The sequence below is a fragment of the Tachyglossus aculeatus genome, chromosome 3 (assembly GCF_015852505.1).
Source record: "Tachyglossus aculeatus isolate mTacAcu1 chromosome 3, mTacAcu1.pri, whole genome shotgun sequence".
NCBI lineage: Eukaryota > Metazoa > Chordata > Mammalia > Monotremata > Tachyglossidae > Tachyglossus > Tachyglossus aculeatus.
Window position 1 is genome coordinate 90,587,680 of NC_052068.1, and position 15,340 is coordinate 90,603,019.

Consider the following 15,340-nt stretch of genomic DNA (forward strand, 5'->3'; position numbering starts at 1 on the left):
CTGGGAGCTGAAGGAGGAAAAGAGGGAGCCGTCAGGGTTTTGATTCAAGGGGCTGTTGGTCTGAGGAGATAGAACTGCTACACTTCGTAGTAGGAGCTGAAAGGAACAGAAGGAGGAGAAGCAACGGGTACCAAGCACTCATACACCCACACAATGCTGGGCACTGGAATCAAGGAGAAGTCATGGTTCCTTCCCTTGACTGTCAGTCTGGTGACGGGGGGATCGGGCCCGTTAGATCGGGAACTACGTAGTACCGCAGCAGATTTCCCATGTGTGCTTCCCCCCAAGCCCCCAACATACACACACACACACACGTGCAAACACACACACACATACACACACCACACACAAAGCCCCCGAGCCCCAGTGCTGGGGCTAGTGGAGTGAACAAAGGGATAGAGCTGAGGGAGCTCTGCCCCAGGCTGGCGGCAGGCTCCACTCCGCTTAGCCCCTGCCCTCTTCTCGGCCCCAACTCCCTTCTCTGGGCCCAGCCATGTCACCTCAGCGGGCTACAGACCCCAGTCAGCTGGTCCAGGCCAGGAGCCGGACAGCTGGACCCATGGGGGAGGTAAGCTTTTACTTGCCTGCAACCTGGTTTCATTTATTTGCCTCAGTTTCTGTTGGGCTGACGCCAGCTGGCAGAGCTCTCTGACAGGCTCACCAGGCCCAGAGTCCAAGTTGTGTCCCAAGATGGGGGCTCTGTCCTCTCCCCTGATTCTCACCGTTCCCTCCTCTCAGCCCCCTCAGCCTGGAGCCCTGGTCTTTGGTCCTGACACTTGTTGGGGCCATTCAGAGAGCCGGACTCTGCCTTCCCCAATCTGGGCTCACCACTGCTGGTGGCAGATGTCTTATCAGTCGATCGCATTTATCAAGCACTTACTGTGTGCTGAGCACTGTACTAAGCACTTGGGAGAGTACAATAAAACAAAAAACAGACACATCCCCTTTCCACATCAAACTTACAGTCTAGAAGGGGACACTGATATTAATATAAATAATTACAGATAGGGACATAAGTGCTGTGGGTCTGGGAGTGAGAGGGAGCAAGTCAGGGCGACGCAGAAGGGAGTGGAAGAAGAGGAAAGGATGACTTGTTAGGGAAGGTCTCTTGGAGGAGATACACCTTCAATAAGGCTCTGAAGATGGGGAGGGTAATTGCCAGATAGGAGGAGGAAGGGCGTTCCAGGCCATAGGCAGGACGTGGGTGAGAGGTCAGTGGCGAGATAGAAAAGATGGAGGTACAGTGAGAAGGTTAGCAATAGGGGAGCAATGTTTTTGGGCTGGGTTGTAGTAGGAGGGTAGAGAGGGGAGGTAGGAGGGGGCAAGGTGAGGGAGTGTGATGAGCAGAAACACAGGCTCCCATCTGCAGGTCCCGAACCACCTCACCTGACCTGGAGCATCTTCAGTTGTGGGGAAAACTGAGAATTCACTCTTCAAGGTCATCCTAGACTGTAAGCTTGTTGTGGGCAGGGAACGTGTCTACCAACTCTGTTGTGTGTTAGTACAGCGCTCTGCACGCAGTAAGAGCTCAATAATTATCAGTACGATTGATGATAATGACTCATGGCTGATAATGATGACCCCTGGATTTACACTCCAGAGAGAGCAACATGGTGAGGACAAGTGAATACTAAGCAGAAAAGCTTAAAGGAGCCAGAAGTGTCCGGCCTAGGGAGGAGAAGGTTGAGGGATGGGTGCCTTGGTTGGATCCTTTCTGAGGTCTCAGCACCCAGAGGTGTTCATTCTGGGGACAGTAAAAGAGGGAATCGATCAATGATGTTTTCCTGAGAGCTTACTGAGATGCAGAGCACTGAACTAAGCACTTGGGAGAGCACAGTAAAACAGACACGTTCCCTTGCATTCATCCAGTCATATTTATTGAGCACTTACTGTGTGCAGAGCACTGTACTAAGCGCTTGGGAGAGTACAGTATAACAACAAACAGACACATTCCCATCCACAACAAGCTCACAGTCTAGAGGGGGAGACACATATCAATCTAAATAAATAAATAAACAAATCATAGCTATATACAGATATATACATATGTGCTGTGGGGATGGGAGAAGATTAGCGTTAGAGGAATGAAGTGTGCAGGTTGGGTCGTAGTAGGAGAGTAGAGAGGTGAGGTAGAATGGGGCAAGGAGATGAAGTGCTTTAAAGCCAACAGTGAGGAGTTTTAAGGAGCAAATGGGCTCAGGCTGCAGCTGGAGGGTAGGAGGTTAGACAACAGAAAGAACTTTCTGTGCCAGTCGAGGTGTCTGAGGGAGGGGGCAGACTCTCCGGGATTCTTTACAACAGGATTGATGCCCATCTGACAGGGCTCAGTCAAAGCAGGTCTTCCTAGAGACAGGAGGATGGGTGAGATGACCTCTTCTGGTCCCTTCCAGTCCGAAGAGTTTCCGACTGGGTACTCTGAATCTTTGGTACGAACTTTAATCCCTTTAAACTTCACTTTGTGCTTTCCTTGTATTTTGTTCCCTCTCTTCGATTGAGTCGAGCATTTCACCCCCATGCAGGGCTGGACTGAGGCTTTGGAGACATTTAAGACTGGGAGAAGAGAAGAGGGGAATAGGTGGAAAGGGAATGGGGGAGGGAGAAGGGGGAGGAAAAGGAAAGAGTGGGGAGGAGGGGCAGAAGGAGACAAGAAGAAAGTTGGGGGGGGAGAAAGAGAAGGGGAGACAAGAGGGAAGGAAGGAGGAGGATGGACAGGAGGAGAATGTGAGTGGGATGGAGGGAAAGAGAGTGGAAAAGGCAGGGGAAAGGGAGAAAATACTCATCCATTGCTTGCAGCTGCTGCCTTGGTGAGCTCTTCATCTCCCCTACCAGCCAGGTTGTTGTGACTCCGGCCGGCCCAGGATGGATCAGCTGAGCTGAAGAGGAGAATCAGCATGGCCTAGTGGATACAGGAAGGGCCTGAGAGTCGGAAGGACCTGGGTTCTAATCCCAGCTCCTCCATTTTCCTGCCATGTGTGACTCTGGGTAAGTTACTTCTTTTCTCTGGACCTCAGTTCCCTCATCTGTAAAATAGGAATTAAAAGACTGTGAGCCCCATGTGGGGCAGGGACTGTGTCCAACTTGATTAGGGAAGCAGTGTGGCTCAGCGGAAGGAGCACGGGCTTGGGAGTCAGAGGTCATGGGTTTGAATCCCTGCTCCGCCACTTGTCAGCTGTGTGACCTTGGGCAAGCCACTTAACTTCTCTGTGCCTCAGTTACCTCATCTGTAAAATGGGGATTAAGACTGTGAGCCCCACGTGGGACAACCTGATCACCTTGTATCCCCCCCAGTGCGTAGAACAGTGCTTGCATGTAGTAAGCACTTAACAAATACCATTATTATTATTAATCAATCAATCAATCATATTTATTGAGCGCTTACTGTGTTCAGAGCACTGTACTAAGCGCTTGGGAAGTACAAGTTGGCAACATATTATTAGCTCGTATCTATTCCAGTGCTTAATATAGTACCTGGCACATAGTAAGCGCTTAACATAAAAAAAAGAAGACAGCTGAGAGACTGGCCCTGTAGTATGTCCGAGTCCTATCTCCTAGCCTCTGTCCCAGTCTGCCTGTTAGGTTCTCTGTGCAGGCCAAGGGTAAGAGAGAGGAGCATTAAGTCCTGGAGCTAAAGAGGTGAGAGGAATTCCCACCCCAGGAGCTGCCTGGCTGAGCCAGAGAGCGAAGAAACTTCGTCATAACCTCTGAGGCGGAGAGGACAGCTGGGGAGGGAGGGGACAGGGAGCATTGCTGGAGATTTCTTGTCTCCTTCTGGGTCCTGGTGATCGTCACGGTGACTGTAAGAATCATTGCCAACCATTGGGATCAAATTCCTATCCATGTCCACTGCGGAGCAGGGTCCTGAAGAATAATAATAATAATAATAATAATAATAATAATAATGATAACGATGGTTTTTGTTAAGCGCTTACTAGGTGCCAGGCACTGTACTAAGCTCTGGGGTACTAAGAGCTGAGGCTGTATTTCCCAATTTCCCAAGGTCCCAATTTCAGACCTGACAGGGTCACTGCCCTAAAAGGGCAGAGAATCTTGTCTGGGGAGACAGGACACACAAACCCCCCCACACACATACACAAACACACACCCTCCTGGGCACTAGGGGTAGGAATATGGAGATCGTCCCCATCCCCAGGAGCTGATAATCAGATCAATCCATCAATTAATAGCCTTTATTGAGCCCTTACTTTGAGCAGAGCACTATACTAGGAAATGTACAGAAAGTCCTTGCTACTGTGTTAAGCACTGAGTACAGTGCTATGCCCACAGTCAGAACTCAATAAATACCTCTGATTATGAGTGCACAATAAAAGTAATAGACAAGGTCTCTGCCCTTGTGGAGTTTGTAATCTAACGGGAGCTCTCTCCACTTTGATTTGTTCACCTGTTTCTGGGTCCTTCTGCCACTGCTTATTAGGGAGAGCAGAAACGGGGAAGCCAAAAGGAAGGTGGGCAGAGGAAGCATTTAAAGGACATGGTAAAATAAAGTCTCAGGCGATGCTGTGTCCCAGCTGGGAGTCAATTATCGAGGACAAATCAGCGTGGCCCACTGCCATCAAGAAGGGGGTGGCTTTCTTAAGCAAAACCTTTGTAAGAAATGAGAGAAAAGGAGGCAAAAGAGAAAAGAGACTAACTTTTTGTGTCCCCATTGTGGCCATGATTGTGTGTCCTATCTTGGCCTTCTCAGCCAGCCACACGCACACACCCGCAGGTGAATTTCACTGTCAGTGGTCGGTTCTTTGAATATGGACAATTGTATATGGTCTTCAGTTGTTTGGAGCCTCGGTGAGTTGTGGAGAGCAGCTGGGAAGACTTCCAGAAAGATATGGGCTAGACTGAAGGGTCTGGAAATCAGAGAAGGGCAGAGGGGAGAAATTTCTCAAAGCAGAGGGGACAGAGTGGGAGAGAGAGAGAGGAAGCATCTGAAAGTAGAAAGAGTTTCCTCACTGTGCCTCACTCTCTGCTCTCCCATCTCCAGCCCTTCGAATCAGCCAAGCCACCTTTAAAATGCCCCTAAAACTCCTCCCTCCAAGAGTCCAGCTTTGGTCAATCAAACTGTCAATCAGTGGTATTTATCAAGTGCTTATTGTGTGCAGAGCACTTTACTAAGCACTTGGGAGTGTATAATATTATGATTTAACAGATTTGGTAGGCACGTTTCCTGCCCACAATGAGTTTACAATCTTGAGTGGTCAATCCCTCCCTCCCCACTTCCTGGTCAATGTCATCCCATCAGCCCCTTTAGCCCTTGGGCACATTCTGATTTATTATTTTCTCACCTACTTCGGTGACTGTATTTTGATTCATTTACCTGTTGTATATCTGCACTTGCCTGTCTCCCCTATTAGACCGTAGTCTCCTTGAGAACATCCCCTTTTACTTTGGTGGTCTGTTCCCAAGCCCTTAGTACTTACTGAGTCTTCTCTGTCTTCCCTCTGCAATGCACATTTCCCTCCTTAGTAGAGAAGCAGCGTGGCTCAGTGGAAAGAGCCCGGGCTTTGGAGTCAGAGGTCATGGGTTCAAATCCCATCTCCGCCACTTGTCAGCTGTGTGGCTTTGGGCAAGTCACTTAACTTCTCTGGGCCTCAGTTCCCTCATCTGTAAAATGGGGATTAAGACTGTGAGCCCCACGTGGGACAACCTGATCACCTTGTATCCCCCCCAGTGCTTAGAACAGTGCTTTGCACATAGTAAGCACTTAATAAATGCCATTATTATTATTATTATCCCCTCCAACCATGCAGTCTTCTCAGTCAATACTTCTGCCGCTGCGGCTTCTGCTGGCGATGATAACGGTAATGGGGGGCACTGGAGAGGAGTGAGATTATGTGGACCAGACTGGATTGGTGCCTTTTTTTTAACGGTATCTGTGAAGCGCTTACTACGTGTCAAACACTGCTCTAAATCCAGGGGTACGTGCAAGAAAATTAGATCGGACCCAGTCCCTGTCCCCCGTGGGGCTCACAGTCTAAGCAGGAGGGAGAACAGATATTGAATCCCCCCTTTACAGTTGAGGAAACTGAGGCACAGAAAAGTGAAGTCGCTTGCCCAAGGTCACGCAGCAAACAGTTGGCAGAGCCGAGATTAGAACCCAGGTCCTCCGACTCCCAGTCCCGGGCTCTTTCCCCTAAGCCGTTGATTCCCCCATTCTGGCCTTCTGTCCCTGCCTCCTCCCCAAAAGGAAATTCTCCAGTTTCCCAAAGCACTTGTGATTATCTTTTAATACTGTCTTCAGGTTTCTGATGTTTACTTTTATATTTATCTTTTATATATGCCTCTGTCTCCAGCGTGGGTGTTTTCTTTCAGTACTTTGATTTCTGTCTGTGTGCTAAAGTCTGCCAGGACATGCCAACTGCCCACCTGAAATGCCCTCTCTCCTTTCCGCTTCATCAAACAACATTCCTCACCCCCGCTAAAGAATGCTGCTGTGATCCACCTCCTCCAGGAAGCTTTCCCATCTGAACCCATCTGAACAGCGCTTAGAACAGTGCTTTGCACATAGTAAGCGCTTAATAAATGCCATCATCATTATTATTATTAACCCAACCTGGCTCTGTTCACTCTGAACACTTCTGCTTTCTCAGTATTTATTTTCCCTCTGTAATTATGTGTGTGTGTGTGTCTGCCGGTGTTGTTTATAATCATACATTTTTTATAGGCTACCGGCTTCCTATTAATTAGGTTTTATGTTTCTTTTATTTGTATTTGAATCTTTCCTATTTCCTATATTGAAAAGCAGGGTGGCCTAATGAGAAGCGGTGTGGTCTAGTGTATAGAACACAGGCCTGAGAGTCAGAAGGACCTGGGTTCTAATCCCGGTTTTGCTGCTAGCCTGTCGTGAGACCTTGGGCAAGGCACTTCACTTCTCTATGCCTCAGTTTCCTCATCTGTAAAATGGAAACTAAGACTGTGAGCCCCACATGGGACAAGGACTGTGTCTACCCTAAGTAGGTTGTTTCTGCCCCAGGGCTTAGAACAGTGCATGGCACATAGTAAGTGCTTAACAAATACCATAAAAAAATCCCGCAGCATCAAGGTGTGCATGTGTGCATGTGCATATATATGTGTGTGTGCAGGCTCTTGTCTCTCCCACCAGACTGTCAGCCTCTTGAGGGCAAGATCCATGGTTATCATCCTGCTAGCTCTCCCCACAATGCCCAGTCCAACACCCTCAGTGGATGCTCATTCATTTATTCATAAATTTATTCAATCGTATTTATTGAGCACTTACCGTTACTTACTTACTTACTTAAGTATTGAGCACTTACCACTGTGCTGAATGCTTGCGAGAGTACAGTATAACAATAAATGGATGCATTCCCTGCCCACAACAGGCTTACAGTCTAGAGGCTGAGAGGGGACAGACTGAAAGTCAGGGGAAGCAGCATGGCCTAGTGGATAGAGCATGGGCCCGAGAGTCAGAGGGCCTGGGTTCTAATCCCTGCTCTGCTAACCGCTTGCCGTGTGATCTTGGGCAAGTCACTTCACTTCTCTGACCCTCAGTTTCCTTAACTGTAGAATGAGGATTTGATACTTGTTCTCCTTCCTACTTAGACTGTGAGCCCCATGTGGGAGAGGGACTGTCTCCGACCTAGTTAACTTGTATCTACCCCTTAGCGCTTAGAACAGTGTTTGATATATTGTAAACGCTTAACAAATGCTATAAAAAAGGCGAAAACAAGATATGGAAAAGACAAGGAGAGGGTTGGGAGTTGCCTACTCGGAGTTGATCACTTTTTACAGCCTTAACAGTGCTCAGGATCGGGAGCGGATATCGTACTCTCCAAAGCTCAGTGCAGTTGTCAGCACACAGTAAGCCCTCAATAAATGCTATTGATTGATTGATTGACTGACTCCAGGCTGCTGAGAGCTGAACCAAGCACACTAAGGAGATTTCTGAAACCCTCAGGGAAAGCAATACTAATGAGTGCTCATTATCGGCAGGGAACATTTCTCCCAACTCCAGTTGTACTCTCCCAAGCACTTAGTACAGTGTTCTGCCTGCAGTAAGCACTCAATAAATATGACTGATTGATTGACTGATTCTCTGGAACCCACAAGCCCCTTCAGCTATCACTCCCGCTCCCTGCTCCCATTCCTGTCCAAGCCCCTTGAACAGATTACATATCCGTTCTGCTTTCTCTTCCTCTCCACCAGTGTTTTTCTTAATCACACAGAGAAGCAGCACAGGCTAGTAGAAACAGTATGGGCCTGGGCATCAGAGGACCTGGTTTCGAATCCTGGCTCTGCCACTTGTCTGCTGTGTGAACTTGGGCAAGTCACTTCTCTGGGCCTCATTTTCCTCTACTGTAAAATGGGAATCAGATGCCAGTTCTTCCTCCTACTTAGACTGTGAATCTCATGCAGGACAGGAACCATCTGATCCAATTAACTTATACCTAACTCAGCACTTAGAACAGTGCTTGATGTATAGTAAAGGCTTAACAAATACCATTAAAAAATGGCTTTTCATCTTTCTCAAGGTCCTGGGCATTAAGGCTGGTTGGAGGTAAGGGGATGGACAAGTTGACCTCCAAATCCAAATGGCCTAACCTTTCTCATTTTCCAGGCCCCTGGAAAGCTTGGCTTTTAGTACTGTAACTCGTCATCATCTGAATTATCAATTAATTGGTGTGTAAAATTATCAGCCAGTCCAACCATCAGTTTGTCCTGGGTTTGTCTTGGGCCACTGGCAAGGAACCTAAGGAGCAGAAATTATGGTTCCTGGTCTTGAGGGACTGACCAGGGCCTGCTATGTGATCTTGGGCAAGTCACTTCACTTCCCTAGGCCTCAGTTACCTCATCTGTAAAATGGTGATCAAATACCTGAACTTCCTCCCGCTTCGACTGTGAGCCATAGGTGGGACAGAGACTGTATGTGAATCAGCTTAGCTTATCCAGTGCTTAGTATAGTGCTTTGCACATAGTAAATATTTAACAAATAGCATATTTACTATTATTACTACTGATCACGTCTACTAATTCTACTCTACACTCCCAAAGACTTAGTATTTTACCCCGCCCACAATAAGCGTTCAATAAGTGCCGATTGATTGACTGACCAGAAGCTGCCTGGCCTAGTTGAAAGAGCACAGGCCTGGGAGCTAGAGGTCCTGGGTTCAGATCCCAGCTCCACTGCTTGCCTACTATGTGACCTTGGGCTTAACTTCTCTGGACCTCAGTTTCCTCAGCTGCAAAATGGGGATTCATTCATTCAATCGTTTTTATTGAACACTTAACTGTGTGCAGAGCACTGTACTAAGTGCTTGAAAAGTACAATTCAGCAATAAAGAGAGACAATCCCTGCCCACCTGTTCTCCCTCCTACTTAGACTGTGAGCCCTGTGTGGGATGGGGACTGGATTCAGCTCTTTGTGGGCAGAGAATGCGTCTACCAATTCTGTTGTGCTGTAATAATAATAATAATGGCATTTGTTAAGGGCTTACTATGTGCAAAGCACTGTTCTAAGTGCTTAATATGGTGCTCTGCACACAGTAAGCACTCAATAAAGAGTAACAGGTATCTATCCCAGCACTTAGAACAGTGCTTAATACATAGTAAGTGCATAATAAATGCTATAAAAATGAACGAACAGAAAAAAAACCCCTGACAATGATCCGTTTCACCTTTGGTGGTTCCGGAGTCCTGAGACCCAAGCCCTGACTTCCTCCAGGCTGCTGTGGGGAGAGTTTATTGTAGGTTCCACGCTCACGCTCCATCATACGCGTGGTAGAACAGCGGGGGCATGGCCGGGGGCAGGCTAGGCTCCAGGGACGGGCATCCAGCCAGGAGGGCCTCCAGCAGTGCTGGCTGGAGGGGAGATCTCGTTACAAGCCACCCTGCCTGATGGCATCGAGCCTTAAAGCACGGCCTTGCTGGGAAACATTCTTAAAGCTCAGAGAATCTGATGGTTCACTATCAGTCGATCAATCCATGATATTTATTGAGCGCAGAGCACCGTACTAAGTGCTTCACTAGCCAGACCCCCTCTGCCCTCTTCCCTTGCTCTCCAGCCCAGGGCACAGGTGGCACGTTCCTTGCTCCCTTCCAAGGTGCCCCCTCTGAGCCCTCGCCGGGCTCTCGTTCCCTCCTAATAATAATAATGATGGTTCTTGTTAAGCGCATACTATGTGCCAAGCACTGTTCTAAGTGCTGGGGCAGACACAAGCTAATCAGGTTGGACACAGCCCCTGTCCCACAGGAGGCTCACAGTCTTAATCCCCATTTTACAGATGAGGAAACAGAGAAGTTAAGTGACTTGTCGGAGATCATACTGCAGACCAGTGGCAGAGCCGGGATTAGAACCCAGGTCCTTCTGATTCACAGGCCCGTGCATCGCTGTGGAGTGACGCAGGCAGGGGACTCAAGGTAGTGGCGGTGGGGGTGGGGGGTGGGGAGCAGGGTGAGGATGAGCTGGGGAGAAGCTCTGGGAGAGATGACAGGGAGGAGGAGGCTGGGTTCTGTGGGAGGGAGAGACCCTGAGATAGGGTAGGAGGAGTGTCGAGAAGAGCAAGAAGGCAAGCTTATAGCGGGAGGGGACTGGAGGGAACCTGAGGGAGAGGGAGACCATGGGGTCTCTTCTTCCTCCAGCCCAGGGGAGAATCCTCCCTGGGGATGCGGGGGAGGTGGCACAGGAAGGTTTGTCCCATCTAAAGGCCGCTGGCTCCTGAAAGGCCGGAAGAAAGGGCAAGTATAATATTGCACCTGTTCTAGGGGCATTAATCTGTAGCCAGTGGGTGATCTTTCTCTCTCTCTTTTTCTCTCTCTCTTTCTCTGTCTCTCTCTGTCTCTCTTTCTCTTTCTTTCTCTCTCTGGACAGTGGTCCCGGGATGTGAGGTTAAGCATGAGAGCCTCATAATATGCTGCCAGGAACAGGCTCCAGCATCAGTCCTCAATCAGCCACCTCTATCTTCTTTCCTCACTTCTCCACTTCACCCTCCAATCAAGCAAGGTTTGGGGCAAGAGCCTTCTCCTTTGCGGCTCCTCCTGAGAGGCATCCAAGCAGGGTGCCCTGTCCTCCCTTTTTGCTTTGGGGTTTGTCCACGTTTGGGGGCTGTGAGGATCTCCGGGGGGTGTTGTGTGGGGGTGGCTGGGGCCTCGGGGATCTTGGGAGGCCAGGGCCCAACCCTCTTCCATCTGTCCCACTCCTCTGATGACGCTTTGGGTCTCCGGCCTCCTGGGACTTCCTCCAGCCAGAGGGCACTGACCCAGAACATTTCCCCACAGGGCGAGATCCGTTATCTGCAGGGTGGAACTGCAGACCATGTGATCTTTAGGATGGGCAGGGGGCCACCGCTGCCGGGGGTCACAACCTGGAGAGCGGGACAGGGGGTGGGGTAGGGACCCTGGGCAGAGAGCGGGAGTGGGGTGGCCTCCCTTCTGCCCCTTCCCACAGTCTCCATGGAGACCAGGTTTGGTGGTGGCGAGGGGCCCCCCGGCCGGGCAGTGTCGATAGCTATCGGAGGGGCAGTCAGCAGAGCGTGTGAGGGGCCGGCCACTGACGCAGGTCCTGTGCGGTCGGTGAAGCTTCGGGCCTCTCGCCAGATTAACCTGGCTCAGCTCGGCTGTCCGTGTCCAGGCCTTCCTCCCCACCACAGCCGGGGTGGCTGATCAGTGGGGTGGGGATGGGCAGAAGATGGGGTGCCCAGGGAGAGAGAGAGAATGCTTAGTACAGTGTCGGCACATAATAAGCACTTAACGAATACCTAGACTGTAAGCTCATTGAGGGCAGGGAATATGTCTGTTTATTGTTGCATTGTACTTTCCCAAGTGCTTAGTGCAGTGCTCTGCGTACAGTAAGCCTCAATAAATAAAATTGAATGAATGACTGAATGAAATACCAGGAGAAAGAGAGAGGGAGAGAGCGAGCGAGCACAGGTCTTGGCTGTGGGATTGGCAGGGCAGCCTCATGGCCCTGCTCCCTCCGGCCGCCCATTTCTGCCTCTCTCCTTTCATTCATTCATTCAATCGTATTTATTGAGTGCTTAATGTGTGCAGAGCACTGTACTAAGCGCTTGGGAAGTACAAGTTGGCAACATACAGAGACGGTCCCTACCCCACAACGGGCTCACGGTCCTTCTCGTGCAACAGCACAGTAGCAGTTTGGATGGAGAAGAAAGGGCGGATTTCAGCAATGTTAGGGAAGTAGAGCTGACAGGATTTGTTGACAGATTGAATATGTGGGTTGAATGAGAAAGATGAGTCGAGGATAATGCCAAGGTTAAGGACTTGTGATACAGGAAGGAGAGTGCTTTTGTCTACAGTGTTGGGAAAGACAGGGGGAGGACAGGGTTTGCGGGGAATACGAGGAGGTCCGTTTTGAACATGTTAAATTTGAGGTGTCAGCCGGACATCCAAGTAGAGACGTCCCGAAGGCAGGATGAAATGTGAGACTTCAGAGATGGAGAGAGGTCAGGGCTAGAAAGGAAGATTTGAGAATCATCCGAGTAGAGATGGTAGTTGAAGCCGTAGGAGTGAATGAGTTCCCCAAGGGAGTGGGTGCAGAAGGAGAATTGAAGGGAACCCGGAAATGAACTTTGAGAAGCACCCACAGTTAGGGGGTGGGCTGCAGAGGAGGAGCCCATGAAAGGGACTGAGAAGGAGCTGCCAGAGAGATAGGAGAACCGGGAGAGAACAGTGTCACTGAAGCCAAAGTTAGATCATGGTTTCAGGAGAAGGGGGTTGGCCACAGCGTGGAAAGTAGCTGAGAGGTTGGGGAGAATTAGGATGGACTAGAGACTGTAGGATTAGCAAGGGGGTCATTTGTGACTTTAGAAAGGGCTATTTCCATGAAGTGAAGGGGGTGGAAACCAGATTGGAGGGGGTAAAGGAGAGAATTGGAAGAGTGGAGGCTCACTGTGGGAAGGGAACATGTCTACCAACTCTCGTTGTATTGTACTCTCCCAAGTGCTTAGTACAGTGCTCTGCACATCATAATGCTTAATAAATACCCTAGATGATGATGAGACAGTGGGTGTAGACAACTCACAAGGATTTTGGTGAGGAATGGAAAGAGGGAGAGGTGATAACTGGAGGGAGCAGTGAAATCAAAGAAGGCTTTTCTTAGGTTAGGGGAGACACGAGCATATTTGAAAGTAATGGGGAAGAAGCCATTGGGTAGCGAAAAGTTGAAGACAGCAGTCAGGGAGGGGAAAAGGGAGGGGTGAACTGCTTTAGTAAGGTGAGAAGGGATGGGGTCAGAGATGCGGGTCCAGGAGATCTCTTGAGATGCTGCTGGGAAAGATGGGAGAGTCGAAGAAGGGGCAGGAGGAGGGAAGGTCTGAAGAGGAGCAGGGGAGATTTTAAGGACATCATGTCTGACGGTTTCAATTTCCTTAATAAAGTATGTGGCCAGGTCAGTGGGGGCAAGAGATACTAAGAGCTAGTGGGCCAGAGAAACGTTAACAGCACCCAAACTTGGGTCCTTGCCAGGAGCTCTCGGGTCGTCAGAGACCAGGGAGGAGTTACGCTAAGGAATCGAGCCCAGTCAGAGACAGTTCAAGATCTGGAGTTACTGGAGGGGCCGGCTGGGGGTCACGGACAGCTAAGCACAGTGTAATGGCAAGAGCACGGGCTTGGGAGTTAGAGGATGTGGGTTCTAATCCTAGCTCCGCTGTGTGACTGCTGTGTGACCTTGGGCAAGTCACTTCACTTCTCGGTGCCTCAGTTCCCTCATCTATAAAATGGGGATTAAGACTGTGAGCTCCACGTGGGACAACCTGATTACCTTGTATCTACCCCAGAGCATAGAACAGTGTTTGGCACATAGTAAGCGCTTAACAAATGCCATTATTATTATTATTATTATTATTATTATTATTATTATCAATTTTGGAGGGCTTCTTGGGGAAGGAGGCATGATAAAAGCCCTTCAAAGGAGGAAGGACTACCTTTTGAGGAAGAGGAGGAGAGAGAACATTCTGGGTAAAGGGAGCGGCGTGAGCCACGGCTCAAAGGTGGTGAGTCGTGGTGGGACAGAAAGCGGGGTCTGACTGGATCAGAGAGCAGGAGTCTTGGGGATGAGGACCCGGGCGCTGGGGTGTAGGGGGCTGGGGAGAGGAGAGGGAGCAATGTCTGAAGAAGACAATTCCTTCTGGGCAGGTGTAACTTGGTGCTCCCTGAGATAGCTCCCTATGACCTCTGCTTCCCCTTCACCCGTCCTGGCCCCTTGGGTCTCCTATCAATCATCAATCAATCAATCATATTCACTGAGCACTTACTGTGTGCAAAGCACTGCACTAAGCGCTTGGGAGAGTACAACAGAGTTAGTAGACATGCTCCCTGCCCACAACGAGCTTACGGTCTAAAGAGAGGAGCTCACCATTTTACAATACAATAGAGTTACTGGACACTATTCCTGCCCTCAAGGAGCTGACAACATTCCCTGGCTCCATTTCCTCATTCCTGTAAAGCCATCGTGGACTCGCCCCTCCTTCTGCTGGACTCTTCTTGGAGGAAAATGTGTTCTCACACGCCTTTTGTAGCAGGAGGGATTTAAGTAATAGATAGAGAGCTTCTGGAATAGGGGTCAGATCCTTTCCTGGTTGTGGCCAAGGTCTGCCTAATCTGGGGAAGACCCCGCCAGAGGCTAGAGGATGGATGGGATGACCTCTGGAGGGCCCAGACTGTTCCAGGAGCCTATGGGATGGAGCCGAATCAGAGCTCTGGGAAAGGTACAGTAACGACCTCGGTGCCAGCCACACTGGGCTGTGCTGGGGCGGGTAAGTGGAGGGGATGGGATCAAAATGTGTAATGGGTACTTGAGAGGTCAGGAAGCTCCCCTTACTCACCTGTTAAGGGGTGCTGATGGACTTCCCGTCCCCCTCCAACTAGCCCAATCCCAGGGATGTCTGTGACCCAACCCGACTCCATTCACGCAGGACCACCCGGAAATCCCATCTGACCAAGGCCCACCCACGCCTATGGTCAGTGGAGGCCGGGCTCTGGGAGGGCTGGGCCCGGGGTAGGGAGCAAGAGACAAAGGAGAAGGCGAGCCTCGGTTCGTTCATTCATTCAATCATATTTATTGAGCGCTTACTGTGTGCAGAGCACTGTACGAAGCTCTTGGGAAGTACAAATCGGCAACATATAGAGACGGTCCCTACCCAACACCGGGCTCACAGTCTAGAATGACTCCCTCTGCACATCAAAAGTGGGGGCCAGGCTCATCCAGGGAGGCTGCTGGGCCAGTTCAAGGAGTCTAGATGTCTGCCAGCCTGGAGTCTGGTCCTTCTTCTTGCCTCTGGGAGTCCCCCTGGAGACAGCATGCATAGCGGATAGAGCACAGACTTGAGAGTCAGAAGGTCATGGCTTCTAAATCCGGCTC